Source organism: Amia ocellicauda, chromosome 18 (assembly GCF_036373705.1).
Source record: "Amia ocellicauda isolate fAmiCal2 chromosome 18, fAmiCal2.hap1, whole genome shotgun sequence".
Taxonomy (NCBI): domain Eukaryota; kingdom Metazoa; phylum Chordata; class Actinopteri; order Amiiformes; family Amiidae; genus Amia; species Amia ocellicauda.
In genome coordinates, this window is record NC_089867.1 from 20042119 (window position 1) to 20054827 (window position 12709).

Genomic DNA, 12709 nt, shown 5'->3' on the forward strand with positions numbered 1-12709 from the left:
CAGGAAAGGAGAGTGCCTTCCAGGGAGAAATGTCACTTGACAATCAGCTTACTTTCACAGCGGTGCACTGGCAGCCATTTACAGAATCTGAAGCACCAGCCCAGAGGGAACGATCACAAGGTGATTGTATATCAGAGCTATTAACTGGAGCACGAGCAGAATCGTGGTGCAAGAAGAAAGACACTCATTAAAGCAGAATCTACAGTTACATTCACTTAATTAGCCTACAGGGAAGATTCATATGATAACATAATTATGCGATTGAACTTATTACCTGTTCATATCTATGACTTTTAATGACCCTATTCTATGGTTTTGCAGGCACTTGAACTGTGTACTGGCTGAGATTGCAAGCTTGCAGAAACAAGACCCTTTGTTGGCCACCAAAATAGCTAGAAGTCATTAATGATACAGAGGAGTGCAACCCCAATTTCAGGGCCGAGAGGACTCTGAAGCTGGAATGAAGAAAGACATCGGGGAGATAAGATTTGGGTATTCAAATGCAGGAAAGAGGCTGACAAAGTCAATCCAAACAAAGACTTCAAGCTCAGGACAGAATCAGAGGACATAAACATAAATTAAAGATTCAGTGTTGAGAACAGGAGATTATTCTGCACTTTGCACATATGGAAAACTCAAAAGTACAATCCTTACATGATATGCGTTTTCATATATTTGCCAGAGTTTTCCTTAAGGGTCAAGAAACCATTTGATATTTTTTTCAGATCAAAACCGTATAGAGAGTAAGAGAGGTTCAGTGGCCTTTAACAGTGTTTTCATTGATATTAGGAGCAGTTTATATTCCAGTAAGCATAGCAGTGACATAGGCTAACAGTGTTTCCCAGCACATGGTAGGAACTGGAAGTGGAAGTGGAATACATTGTATTTCTATTTTTAATATATTTACAAAATATATGAAAGCTAGTTAATTGGATATTCCAATTTGTGAAAAAAATAGTTTCTCAAAGCAGAAATCTCGTGATGATTTTCATGTTATAGTCAAGCTTGGCACATAATCACAAGTGAAGAACGGCCACAAAAAAATGTAAAAATGTATAAATATTTAATGAGATATAAACTGATATTAAATATGATACGAACAATAATTATCTTTGCTTCCCCTCTTAACCAGAAGGATAGTTATTGAAAACTACTAACAGGTGGCTGCTGTGCTGGACTTCATAAATTTTCAAAAGAGAAAATAGCCAGATCCTCTTAATAGATTTTATAAGTACTGCTGGAAAGCATCAAAAAGACTGTCAGCAACAAAAGAGGAGAACAATCTGAAACCTAATTGAAGCTGAAATAGGCTTTACCTAAGATGAAAAATACCATGCCAAATCTCATAACAACCTTTCGATGCACACTGGGTTATGGGGGAAACAAAAAGGCCATTTGCTCCACTAACAAAAAAATATACATTTGCTGAACAGCACTTCTGACAAGAAAGCTGGCCTACCTTCATTTTGCAGGGATCACAGGTCCTGTCATAAAAGGCTAATGCAATCCCAGAAAGTACAGCAGCTGAACTTTAAAAGGCTCTGCCAGAGAGTTAGCTAAAACACTATTGTGTCAATTTAATTGTTTTCATACTTCATGTGTGAAAAGCCAGAAGAGTACTAGACATTTTAAATGTGCCTTTAACTGTGTAAATGAAGAGTACTCAACCTGGTTCTCATGACCAACCTTAGCAGTTTAGTTTCCCAGTTATGAAAACACTCTACACCTCATATGCAGACAAACACTGCTTGTCTGCTTTATCTAATGGAAGCTTGAATTAATCCTTTAAAACAAATCAAATGAAAAGTTGTTCTGGGAATCCCAAGTGGCCAGCCAGTAAAAAGGCTCTATTTTGAGTGCAGGTTGAGTCCGACAGTCCAGACATTGCTGGTTCCAGTCTGTTATGTCATACCCTGCTGTGACTGGGATTCTCCAAAGGCAATGGAAAATTGGCCGAGGTCAGATTCAAAGTCAGCCATGGTTTCCTCCCCAGTGACTCCGGTGGCTGATGGGGGGCTAATGCAGCTATCCCTAGTCACATGGTGGGGTCCACCATGTGACCAGGGATAGCTGCATTAGCCCCCCAATTGATACCATAGCTCTTCTGTTTGCACTGTGGAATTGCACAGTGTAAAGAAGCAGATAGCTTGACAGCACCAATTTCACATGACACACATAAGGTGCCTACATTTGCTTTGCTTTAATACAGAAGCCATAGTTGTGAATCAAGCTGTTGAACAACTTCAGTGTGTTACTGGCTGTTGAGCAGTTGCAAATACAAATTTTTACTTTATTAGTTAAATAAATACATAAAAACACTTTTTAAGATAATAATGTATATGAGGAAAAATGAAAGGCTGGAACTTGGACTTTGAATAGGAATGCATTCCTCTGTGACTGGTACCTTGCATTGCCAGTTTAGAACCGACGATGTCATACATGGAATCTCCATTAGTTCTAATGAGGAATTCTAAAGATAGCAGCAAAATTCTAGACTGGGGTTTAATGTAGTGGAAAATTTGCTTACATTTAAGATATTTTTGAGTAAGAGGAGAGAGAGAATGTGGCTCCTGGCATATTGCTTAAAGGATAAGAAATACCTACTCCCACATCCCACGTAATGATAACATAAGTGCAGGAAAAGCACTTGGCCTTGACAGTTCACTGCAGAATAAAGGTCTCCATCTCCATTCACACGCCATTTATGGGCTAGTTTATTTTTGCTAATGTATGAAATTCTGCAAATTACAACAAAACTATTTAATTATTGGGGAGTGCTTCGACAGTGCAAAGACAAACCACTGCCATCCTTAATGGGATTAATTCATTACATTTGAAAGACTACAGAACATAAAATTCTAGGGGGCTTATATGTACAAACACAATTGGTTGTACTTTGAACTACCCATGACCCTAATATAGACTTCAAAGAAAGGAACCCTACACGAGAGTAGAGGCCAATAATTGTGCACGTCAAGACAAAAAGCTTGGCTTCTGTTTTGAACTGTTAATGATGATGGCATAAAAGTGGTGTGGTTCCCCAACCTTTTCACCAGATACTGAACTGTCATCAACTGTCATTCAGCAATTTCTGTGCTGCCGGCAGATTATAATGACTTTCGCACTGGCGGGATAAACAAGAGAGGGTGTCAGACTCGCCATAGCAAAAATGCTTGGTTTAAACTCCAATGAAAATCGCCCCTACTGTCAGTGTGACATTCACATCGGCAGAATACTCATATCACATCGACATCAGTAACAAAGTGAAAAGAACTCAGGCCCCAATTGAAGAGGGAGAGGCAGAAACAGCACATTAAAGCCATCCTGAGGTGGGAAAGTCAGAAACCAACCCTCCAAATTCATATTTAGCTCTCTGAGCATTGATTAACAGACGTAAAAGAAAAACATACATATTTCAGAGAGCAAAGATGGTGTCAAGCCCTTTTACAGAATTTCTTGATTATTCTTTTCTCTCGGTCCAGTGAGATCTTCGGTCACAGTAATCGTTTTCAGTCCTTTGCACTGTTCAAGTCAGTATAGCTTTAGTGAGCCATCTGCCGTCTCAAAGGTCTTGTGCTCGAGTATGTGAAATATTGATAAGGAAGTTTGAGCTTTTACGATCCAGGCTCCTTAATGAAAATACATGATATTTGAAGAGCTTGTCTTAACACAGGGAGTTAAACACGCAAGTGGAACTGAACATTTGTTATGAGTGTATGAAATGCATAATGAAAATATTATGGGCATTGTTAATTAAATAAATCCCTGTAACAAAAAAAGTAAAAATAATTTCATTACATCCAAGTAATTGGTAAAATATCTTTCTGTGAAAAACAATTTAACTTGGAGGCAGAGAAGAAATCTGCCACAAAAGCTGCAGCCCTCTTTTTGACAGACCACAAATAATTACTGATCTGTCCATTTCCCCTCGCCATGTGGCAGTCACTTTGACGCACCCATCGAAAGCACTGCTTGGAAAAAATAAATACCAGATAACACAGCACAGTGCTGACAATATGACTCAACTAATAAATAAAAATGCAAACTAATGAACCTCTCGTGTCCACCCCTTCCACTTGTGCTCTGCAGAGCGTTCAGTCTCTTTCTTGAATATTCACTTATTTTTCCAGTCCCGTGAGATCAGCAGCTTCCAGAGCAAAGAGACATGGAGGACAGTGCCCCAGAGAATCCTCTAACAAAGGAGTGTCACAGTCTGGAAGAATGCCTAGCCTTCAGTAGGTGTGGGGGTTGGAGTATGGATTCCCATAATCACCCTCACTGAAGGTTATCTGCAACTGCTTTGCTGTGGGGGTCAAGTAAGCAATGGACTGCTGCAGACTTTCCATGGCCTTACAACAGGAACTCTGAAGGAGAGTCACTTGGTTTCTTTTGCAGAACTGGACACATACGGTTAGGTCCATAAATATTTGGACAGTGACACATTTGTCATCATTTTGGCTCTGTATGCCACCACAATGGGTTTGAAAGGAAACAATCAAGATGTTCTTTAAGTGTAGACTTTCATCATTAATTTGAAGATAGATACATCCAAATTGGGTGAACGGTGTAGGAACTACACCCATTTTTATATGTGGTCCCCCCAATTTTAGGGGCTCAAACGTATTTGGCCAAACTAATATAATCAGAATTAAATTGTGAGTTTCAATACTTGGTTGCAAATCCTTTGCAGTCAATGACTGCCTGAAGTCTGGAACACATAGACATCACCAGATGCTGGGTTTCTTCCCTGGTGATGCTCTGCCAGACCTGCACTGCAGCCGTCTTCAGTTCCTGCTTGTTCTTGGGGAGTTTTTCCTTCAGTTTTGCCTCAAAACAAACCAATCTAGAGATAGCAAAAACATGAAGTGTGGCCAAATCAACTATTTGGTACATTCTTAAAAAGAAAGAACACACTGGTGAGCTCAGGAACACAAAAAGGCCTGGAATACCACAGAAAACAACTGTGGTGGGTGACAGAAGACTTCTTTCCCTGGTGAAGAAAAACCCCTTCACAACAGTTAGCCAGATCAAGAACACCCTGCAGGAGGTAGGCGTATCTGTGTCAAAGTCAACAATCAAGAGAAGACTTCACCAGAGTAAATACAGAGGGTTTACCACAAGATGGAAACAGGAAACAGGAAGACCAGATTATAGTTTGCCAAAAAGACATCTAAAGAACCCTGTACAGTTCTGGAACAACAGCCTATAGACAGATGAGACAAAGATCAACTTGTACCAGAATGATGGGAAGAGAAAAGTATGGAGAAGGGAAGCAACTGCTCATGATCCGAAGCATACCACCTCATCTGTGAAGCATGGTGGAGGTAGTGTTATGGCATGGGCATGTATGGCTGCCAAGGGAACTGGTTCCCTTGTATTTATTGATGATGTGACTGCTGACAAAAGCAGCAGGATGAATTCTGAACTGTTTAGGGCTATATTATCTGCTCAGATTCAGCCAAATGCTTCAAAACTCATTGGATGGCGCTTCACATGGACAATGACCCGAAGCATCCTGCGAAAGCAACCCAAGATTTTAAGATGAAGAAGTGGAATGTTCTGTAATGGCCAAGTCATTCACCTGACCTGAATTCTATTGAGCATGCATTTCACTTGCTGAAGGCAAAATGCCCCAAGAACAAGCAGGATCTAAAAACAGCTGCAGTACAGGGAAGAAACACAGTATCTGGTGATGTCTATGGGTTCCAGTCATTGACTGCAAATGATTTGCAACCAAGTATTGAAACTCATAATTTAATTCATGATTATGTACGTTTGTCCAAATACTTTTGAGCCCCTAAAACTGGGTGTAATTCCTACACCGTTCACCCAATTTGGATGTAACTACCTGCAAATGAAAGATGAAAGTCTACACTTAAAGCACATCTTGATTGTTTCCTTTCAAATCCACTGTGGTGGCGTACAGAGCCAAAAAGATGACAATCGTGTCACTATCCAAATATTTATGGACCTAACTGTATGACTTTGTAGGAGAACAAGTGTCCGTGCCAATCAAAATGATGCTGTTAACGCAAATGAACCACAACCACCACCGTGAGACTCGTTCTTTCATCTTCTGTGCAAGTGGGCCCAGTTGGAATTAAAAATCCACACAAATCCCATAATTGTGCCGGCACTGTACTGGTTGACAAATAATGGAATCTTCCTCGGCGGTTTGAAATCCCACGATTTGCTGTTTGCCTTTGTGTTGCCTTTTTGCGTACTCTGTTCTTCTCGGCAAGGTTTGGTAGCAAGAGTTTCAAGTTTAAAACCTTAAAGTGGAAATGAACTTATATGCATATGCTTATGCTAAATGCTTAGGCAAACTACCCTGCTTTTGATAACAATAAACAAATCTCAGAAGTCAATAGTTAATCAGACGTAGCTGTGAAAGGTATGCAGAATACAGCGTTCCAAAGGTGAAATCCTGTTCATTGAGTGAAGCTTATGTTATCTTTTCATTCCCTCTCTACAGTCACAATCATAGGTTGCTACAATATAGCTACCCATCAGTTACCAGCAGCATCAATGTCAATGTGCTCTGAAGCACTCCACAGTCCACATCAAACTTGTTATTAAGTTTATATATATATATATATATATATATATATATATATATATATATATATTAAACCAACAAATTACTTACCGACCAATTAAGAAAAACCATTAAACCTTTAAATGGGAAAACAAAGCTCAAATGGCATCTCTGGCACAACTGGTATTGCAAGACGTGTACAGTGGTGCAATTTGCATTTGACAAAATACTATCTAACACAAGGAAATATGCAGGTAGTCAGTCAATCACTTTGATCTGTTAAACTGCCTTTACATGGCATTCCATAACAGTGATTTAAAAAGAAAGAAAAACATACAAGAAAAGCAGAAGCAAATTAAGCCTGAAAACATATTACACATGATTATGAACACACACACAATATATCATATAAATATAAATTAATTAATTAGTAAGTAAATAAGAGAGAAGATTAATTAAACATGTCTATCCACTATAATGGCAGATAGGGCATGTGTTTCTGTTTTAATTATCACCTTTATTTGATCGAAAAAGATGGTTATGTTTGGTGATCGAAAAGTTTTGGATAAAATTAGAGTAAACTGCCAAATTTAAAGGGAATCCTAACAAGATAGACCCACATTATTCACACTGTAAGCATCTCTGCCCCTGCAGCCTGCAGTCTCTGATACAACAGTGCCCTCTGCAGGACAAACACTCCCCTTCAGAGTCACACTAAAGGATATCTGGCAAGCTAGGGAATTAAGTGTGATTGCATCGCTTGGGATCTGAAACCCTCACACAGTCTTCTGTAACCTATTAACATGGGAGAGCTATATCTGATTCACTGTGTTGAAGGGTGAGTTGGGGCTGATGGGAGTCCTACCTCCATGTTCTACCTGCTATGCTGTAAAATACATTCTTCAAATGACATTTTTTTTCTAAGGACCCTGTTCCTAGGTCAGTAAGATGCATGCAACAGTCAAAATCCTAAATGTAACAGCTTTATTGATTGAATTCAGTGGAAAAGAGTCATTTAAAAGAGCTGAGCCTGTTCTATACAATACACAGCATTACATTAAAACAATCTAGGTTACAGCAAGAAATAAAGACACGTAGGCACAAATGACATGTTCAGCATGAGTCAGAGTAACTGTAATTAATGAGCGAAACTCAACAATAGTCTAGAAATAAAAGCTTCACCTGATATCCCTTATAAAAACTCAGGGTTTTCAAACTGCATTTGGTCTCTACTGCCTCTTAGGCTTGTATTTACTTTTCATGTAATTGTATAAATTAGTACATGAATGACCAAATGAGAATATGAAAAGACAGTGGTAATAGAAAGGAGGAGTAGGACATTTTGTCTTTAAAATATCTAAAATATAAATGGAACACTTGATGAAAAAAAAGTGCTTGTTGAAACATTATCATGGTTTAACCTCAAGTCAACCCTAGGAATAAAACACTTCCAAAGAATGTGGCTTTTCAATTAAAAGTTTTACCTGAAAGGTCAATGTTTCCTTTGTGCACTTCTACTGAGTTTCAATAGTTTCACATTTATTTTCCTTCAAGTCTGAGAGGAGAACTAAACCAAATTTAATTTTGAGGGTTCTGTTTCTCATTTAATCCACTTATCAATTTTTCGCTGTTCATGATTCTCTTTCCTTCCTTTAGATATTAAAAAGAATCCATCATTGCTGACAGACCTTTCTGAAATTTCACTGTAGTTTCCTGATATGGTGGTGCACAAATCCCCCCACTTTATTTTCATAACAACCCATTATTTACCACCTTATAATGGTGCTCAATAATATTGTGCCTCACAAATGATGACTGCACATCACAGGATTAAAGTAAATATTTCGATATAACCATTAATTTCAGAATGGTTACGCTAAGCGTGTCCTATAATATTTAAGTGATACTGAGAAGGCAAACTTAATTTTCCTGTCTGTTTTTTCAGTGCTCTCTCATACCCCAACCAACTATCAGCCCAACAATAACAACAGTAAACTAAAATAAATGGTTTGAGCAAATACTGTGTTTTCCAGTCTACTTCATTGCAGAAGCTAACATTCATTACATTTGTTTTTTCAGCCATCTACAGCAAACAGATAATAAAAGGGGGGGTGGGGGGATGCTGTACCAAAACGATGAGGATTATATACCAAGGCACTCTTCCAAAAAAATACAGAGCCAAAAACCCTCACCACACATTCTGATAACAGTGGCTAGGGAAAACTAAAAAGAACGAAAGGTCTCTATGGCAACTGAATGTTTCGTGACAGCTAGTGCAGCAAATAACAGTGATCTGCGGGCACTCTTAATTGCATCTGAGCTTAAAACATTTGCGTTTTGTGACACAACGACCAAGCAGAACTTTATTTTTGTCCTCAAACCATTCTACTACGTTTCTATAAATCAGAGCCCTCGTTCGATATAAGGTAACGCAGAGTATTATACACAACTGTACACATGGAGGTCTTCAAAATCACATAGCCCTATCCCACGGAAGTCTGCAGGTCTCAGTTTTGTGGAAGAGATACTGTGACCTCCCCTGGACTTTGCAAGGGCATGACACTGCCACACAGCAGAGATATCTCACATCAAGAGTTCCTGTGCCCAAAGGAGGCAGACACAGACTGATTGTGCAGTGCAGACAGTACATTCTCTTCATATCAAGGTTTTTCAGCCTTTTGTTAGAAACCCAAACAGGTAGAGAAATAGGCAGAAATATAGAGGGAGAGATACACAGATATATTGAACGAGATATAGTTGTGTACATAGATCACAGTCAGAAAGCTGTAAAGCTGTAAAGATATATAGACACAGGAAGATGGAGAAACAGACTGACAGATATTCTGACTATTTCATACATTATATATAAACATCTTTATGCTCCAGAATTAGGACACGGTATCAAGAAATAACATGTCCTACCAATTTTTTTTCCGAGTGAGGGGATTTACAATTTCACACTGGTAATTTTATCTGAGATATTGCCTCTGCCTTTGAAGCCAGTTTTAATGGAATACATGAAACAATAATGTGTTAGCCTGTTATGGAAATATTACAAGTATGGGAGGAAAAAAATAAATATATATATATATATATATATTAGTTTTTATTGCTGGACTATAAAACGAGAATAGGAAAAAAAAGAAAGAAAGAAACATTGAGCATTTCATACCTAATTTTTATATAGCCAAGCTATAGCACAATGAATTCCATTTAAAAAAGTATTTTCTCCAGGAAAGAGGGAAGATCTTACCATTGCCTGGAAGTTAATATTTTTTCCTTAATATGCTTAGATGGATTAGATAATTGGCCAATAATTGTGCAGATTCTGGCTCTGGGTTAGGCTTTGCTTCATTTTAGAAGTCAGTAAGACCAGGCACAAAACATGGGAGGTATTTAGTTTCTGCCACTTCGAACAGTGGGTGTCCAATCATTTTAAAAGGTCTCTGTGCCAAGCAATTTGGACCCACCATTTGGTTTCCGTCATATCTGTCAATTTGGGGGGCGGACAAGACTGAAGGGTTCTCCTAATAATTGAAGGTCTCAATGCTGAAAGGAAGAGGTAGTTCTGCTGGAGCCCGGCCACATCCAACTCCAGTCCAGAGAGGGTGATAAATTAAAGATAGTGTTACACCGAGACATTTATTCTGTACTGTCTCGTACCACCCTCTTTATTACAGAGCAGAAGTCAGCGTGCCTCGGCTGTCAACCTTCACTAGGAGCGCCGTAATTAAAAATGATTCTCACCTTAATGCTCCCTGCCATCAGGCAAGCCTTCCTGACATCCCTAGACAGAGTCTCGGAGAGAGTGCATCTGGCAGCCTTCAGTTGCGCCCAGAATTAAGACTGACTCGGCGCTAGCTCTCGAAAGGCCACATAAAGACCCGACTGACAGGTTCCCTTTCCCTTCTGCAAGCGCCCAAACTGTTTTTCAAGGCAAAGCAAAACTCTTTATTATTCCAAGTTTTTCTGCTGCGTTACGCGAGGCCTTCTCAGACAAAACAAAGGAGCAAGAACAAAACGTTGAGCAGACAGAGACATTGATTGTTGTTGTCACTGTTACAGCTAAAACTTCTGAGGACGCAAGGGATTTAAAAAAAAAAAAAAAACATAAATGTCAGTGGATTGAGGATCCCATAGTTGTCTGTCAAAGCTTAAAAGGCTTATAATAATATCGTGGTTGTTGCTCATTTGATTCTTTCCCTTAACTATTTGTTGAAAGTGAAAAGTTTAGACTACTTCCAAGTGGAGTAGTACAATGCTCAAACACACTAAAGAAGTTTCTCTCATTGGAACTGCAATGGTGAAAAGAACTGCCTGTACCCTACTTACATATGAAATTGTGAGAAATTGCTGTCATGTAACTACAGAGAATTCTCTATACAAAACTTTAAAAATAACAATAAATACTTAATAATTACAATACAACAATGTCAATGGTGTCAAATGAACCCAGCCGGGGGAATGTGCTTAATTTGAAGAAATCACCAAATGTGTCCTGCAAATTACAAGCAAGGTCGGCGTCACACCACTGGAATACGATTGAAGCTATCGCTTGAAGCAGGCTTTTTTTTTTTTTCCAAGGGATTACGCATGTAATTGCTGCATAATACCCCAATGAATCACAATAATTAGGAAACATTTCCACTCCGTAATCCACAGGAATCACATCAGTGATTGATTTGAAGGGAAACCACAGCAAGTTCCTGCTATTCTACCAGACTACACTAGAGACATCCCACAGCCAACAGGTAACTCGTTACAATCATCAACCATCAGCAATCATCTTTTCATTTGATTTTTGTACTTTTGTTTTTTTGTCATAATTGCAGTATATTGGCATTTTGACATCTGTCTGCAAAACTCCTACTAACTCAGCAGAATGCCCGGAAGCATTAAGTGAGCTGCTCAACAGAAAAGCCTGCCATCAGAAACTGCCAGAGGGACCCCGCAACTCATAGTGGAAAAATACACACCAATAACACCTGATTACAATAACACAACAACAATAGCACCTGATAGAAAATGGATGGCCCAACTAACTGTACCACATGACACAAATGTACCTTTGTTCACTGTCAACTGAAGGAGCTGTCCAACAATGAGGAGAATCGTGGCTTAACAAACTGTAATCAGTGCTTGTTGAATTGTTTGGAGTTTTATTCAATAAAGAGGTACCCGACAAACAATTGCTTATGTTAAACTTATATAACTCTTACATGAAAGAACTGCAACTGCACTGCATATTTTTCAAGTATAGCTGATATGATAATATATATTTGTACGTATTTCCCTATATATATAATAACCATATTTATAGGAATCATATCAATCTCAGTTCTCAATTGAATGTCAGGTTAAAGGCCAGTAAAGAATTAGAGTTGCAGTATAGATTTGTTTACATATAATACAATGGATGTTTTAGAACTATATTGCCCAAGCAAGCACACAGACCCCATTGTAAAAAACACCTTCTCTGTCCTTGCCCTTTCTGAAAAAGCAGTACTCAAATTAAGATGTGTTTTAGATTGTGGAGGTGACATTTGTACAAATTAGTAATTTGTAATGACTTAGCTTTTAAGATGATGAATATTAGGTTAAGCTCAAGTCACTTCAGAAGATGTTTTCAATTGTATGAGTGTAAATATAGGCTATATATACCTGAAAGAAAATGACTGTATTGTTGCTTTCATTTAAATTAATAACACTAATCATGAATTTGTCTCTTTCGTATTTAGTAAAAATGTAAAGCTAATTAAAGTTGTGGAGAATGTATTAAATATTAATCAAAGGCAACTGCTGATTCAATATAAACATGAGTATACACAGCATACATTAAATAGCCCTGAGGAAAGTCAAAGTACATCTGAAAAGAACCAATATTACATTTTTGCATAGAAGCTTTTTTTTAATTAACATTTAAGAATATATTCGTTGTAAAATACAGTGCCTCGAATTGCTTTTCACATTGCATTGTTTAAAAAAGAATCTTTAATTAACATGTGGACGATGAATACTAGAATTCTCCCTAATGCATGCGTTTGCTTTTCAACAGAGAAACTTTGGCCACAGACTAAAAATATAAGGATTAGTCACGGCAACCCCATGCAGTTCCTAAATGCCTACATGTAATTAATGACACATTGTATGCATTTGCTTTTCTTAAACAAG

The 12709-nt window shown here is 38.2% G+C and overlaps 1 protein-coding gene across 1 annotated transcript in view; it reads right to left on the reverse strand.

Annotated features, from left to right (window-relative positions):
- Positions 1–12709, reverse strand: part of LOC136714126 (nephrocystin-4) — a 73629-nt gene that overhangs the window by 52361 nt on the left and 8559 nt on the right. The window lies entirely within an intron of this gene.